Genomic DNA, 3,435 nt, shown 5'->3' with positions numbered 1-3,435 from the left:
TATTCTGGTGCTGTATTCTTAAAAATATACCTTAGTTATTTATTCTCAAGAGGAGAGACTAATATAAGGATCTCAAACTGAAGGTTAGAAAGTCTGATTTCTAATACTGCCTTACACTCAATCTCTTTGTGACTCCATCTAATTATTCCAACAAATGGGGAGCATTGGGGATCAGAACAAAAAAAAAAACCATTCTTAATTCTAGGTGGTAAAATTCTAGGCATTAATTTGATATCATGGATTCTGCACCTATATCTCATAACAGAATTTTAAGCCCAATTACATCTCTTCACTTTCTAACAGCAGGAAGAAAGCAAAGGATTCAGACAAATAAACAGTGATATTGGCAGATTATTCTCCTCTGTTACTCACTTTTTCAGAGCAGGTTGTATTTTTCTCAAATGCCAGATGAGAGATAAAAAATTCACAGAAGGATGGTGGTAACTCAGACTGCCGTGCCATTCAGTTCAGAATGTACTGAAATAAAAGACACTTGGAAACCTTTCTTAGTTCCATATTCCCAATTCACAAATAGGAATTATGAGGCCTTTAACATCTTGCCGATATTATATTGTTTCTTGATGTTCTTTGGTAAATTTCTTTGTCTCTATCCTTGGTTGAAATGATAACTTATAATTTTTTCCATCAATAATTCTTAGTGACTTGTAGAAGATGGGCCCTAAAATGTCCAATCTACCATAAGGAGACCAAGTTTCCATTTAGATGATAAACCACAAGAATTTTAGAAGCTGTTGGACAACATTTATAGAGGTTTCTTGTTAATATTACTCATGATATATTTTCCCCCCATTGCTCCAAAGCCATATCCCTTTCAGCGACTGGAAAGTGTATTGTCTGGATTTTGTGTCTCTAGAGACAGAAGCACAAGGAAATGAGGACTCTTGGGTGTAGAGTCAACATCAGTAAAAAGTCCTGATTATAGAATGGTAGGGTCAAAAGTGTAATGGGGCCACTGATTTTAAAATCAGACTTCAGAAAAAGAAGGCAAAAGAGAAAGGGGATGCTCATGTTTATCAGACACCATTTATGATTTATGTGCTAGGCACATACTTACAGCTTTATCAGTATGTGCCAACTTAAACTCTGAGAAGTTGTTTTAAATAATTAAGCTTTCTTAGGAAGGAAATTGGGTGAAACTGCCAGGATTTAAATTTGCCCACTCAGATTGCTAGAGGCAGAGACTCCTCTGGGTCTTTCCAGGTCTAGAATCTAAATCCTTTTCAACAATTTTTGGCTCTGACACTTATTTTTTTAAGTGACCTTGGGGTGAATTATTGGAGTAGGTAGAGATTTTTGATACTTTGGATATTTTTACCCAGAGTGTATAGATTTGTTAGCAACAAATAAGCAGTACAGTGAATACTCTAGCAATCAAAGTTACTAACATCATAACAGCATATGCCTTCTTGAAATGAATGAATGAGTGAATGCATAATAAATCGAATGTGACAGCAGCATTAAGCAATGAGAATAGAGAGAGATTTCCATTTCCCTCATTATTGATATATTTGCTGATATTATTGTGTCTTGATTTTATGATTATGTAAATCAGTGTTTTTTTCTACCACTGGAAGGTTTCTAGGATATTCTAAAGGAGATACAAGTGAAAATCATATGCAAATAGAAGGACTCAATGGAACAGTAGAGAATCAATTAGTACAATAGGATATCACAGGAATAAGCAAATTGGGAAGGGGGCTGTGTTTTGAAAACTGTTAAGAAACATGGGTGGGGCTGATACTTCATGTACCAACTATGAGCTTCGTGAACTATATTCAATATGAACTGGAGTAATACTTATAATAAAACCCCTTCCATTTTCTTGTATTAATTCCTTCTATGAATACTCTCTTTTTTTTATTTCTTATTCTGGCCTTTTTTTTTTTTTTTTTTTTGAAATCGTATTAATTCCACAAGGATGAATCAGAGCGTCCTCTCCTGAGCGTGAAGCCGGCTCTAGGTGTTGCTAGATGCCTTTGGCCATTGATGATCGTTCTTCCCTTCCTTTGGAAGGGATAGAAGGAGAGGATGCAGTCTGAGTGGTAAAAAAAAAAAAAAATCACCAATATTATTAATGTACTTTTGTGTCAAGATAACAATTAGCATTAGCTTCCTCAGAAAGGAGTTAGAGTTCTTTTCTCTAATTCTTTTTTCATTAGACTACAAGTTCTAAAACGAATGCTGTTAGAAATTGTCAAAAATATGTCCCATGCTATAATATACCTCTGGATTGCCTTTCTTACTTCAAACAATACTTGTTTAAACTTGAAATCACACACTTGATTTAATTGCTTTTGAAAAAAGACATCCTGTGGAATTAAATCTTTTTCATTAAAACCTCATTTCACTTATGTGTTGGAATACTCATTTATTTCTTAATTAAAATGCTACCTGTACTTAAGCTATCAGCATTTTTACTTTGCAACTCCATGATTGGAAATTTTAGACGATGTGTAATATAAAATATCTGTACATCATTTATTGATATGCTGTGATATGAGAGAATCTGAACTGTTTTGTCAAAATAAACTGAAAATATTTTACACTGGATAAAATTGAAAAAAAAAAGAAAGAAATTGTATTACTTGTCCCAACCCCATATTATCTTTGAATACATGCTCATATTGAGAGTTGTGGGCTATAGAAATAGGAAATGGTACTTAGGACATTGCAAATCGTCTGTTTACTGTTTACTGCGGGTATGTCAAGATCCAATTTAGGGCAAATATATGCAGTACACTTATCAATAGTATAAAGTTACCCAGAACTATGTGGATTTAACTGTCTGGAGCTACCAGCAGTGTATAAAACTGTGAATTCCTATAATACAAAAACAGGAGTTGGAGCAGTGGCACAGCGGTAAAGTGTTGCACTCAGAAATCTCTAGGCTGTGCACTCAGAAATGGCTCCTGGCAGGCTCAGGGGACCATATGCGATGCCATGGGTCAAACTCCGGTAAGCTACATGCAAGACACTCTACTCACTGTGCTCTAACTTTGGCCCCTTAGCTAACTTTCTTTATGTATCTAAAAATGATCTAAACTTCCTCCAAAACTGCTTTATTTTTTTATTTTTTTTCCAGTACTAAACTTCAACCCTGGGATCTAAAAGTATTATTATTTCTCTAATAGTATTATTTAAGAAAAAGTAGCTGAAAGCTGTTCTTTTCTTGACTCAACTTTGGTGGTGGGAATTCCCCTGATTCAATGTCAATATGTACTTAAAATATTACTGTAAAAGATATGTAATCCGCTTTGGTCAAAATAAATATTATAAAAATAAAATTATGTATTCAAAATTAAAATAGAAAATAATTGTGGGGCCAGCGAGATGGCACTAGAGGTAAGGTGTCTACCTTGCAAGTGCTAGCCAAGGAAGGACCGCGGTTTGATCCCCTGTCGTCCCATATGGTCC

General features: G+C 34.7%; 1 pseudogene; it reads left to right on the top strand.

Moving 5' to 3' along the window:
• Positions 1 to 1,891: 1,891 nt before the first annotated feature.
• Positions 1,892 to 2,065, top strand: LOC126010388 (uncharacterized; annotated as a pseudogene).
• Positions 2,066 to 3,435: the final 1,370 nt, after the last annotated feature.

This window comes from Suncus etruscus, chromosome 5 (genome assembly GCF_024139225.1).
Source record: "Suncus etruscus isolate mSunEtr1 chromosome 5, mSunEtr1.pri.cur, whole genome shotgun sequence".
Lineage (NCBI taxonomy): Eukaryota > Metazoa > Chordata > Mammalia > Eulipotyphla > Soricidae > Suncus > Suncus etruscus.
The sequence above is the reverse complement of the archived record's forward strand: the minus strand, read 5'-3'. Positions and strand labels throughout refer to the sequence as shown.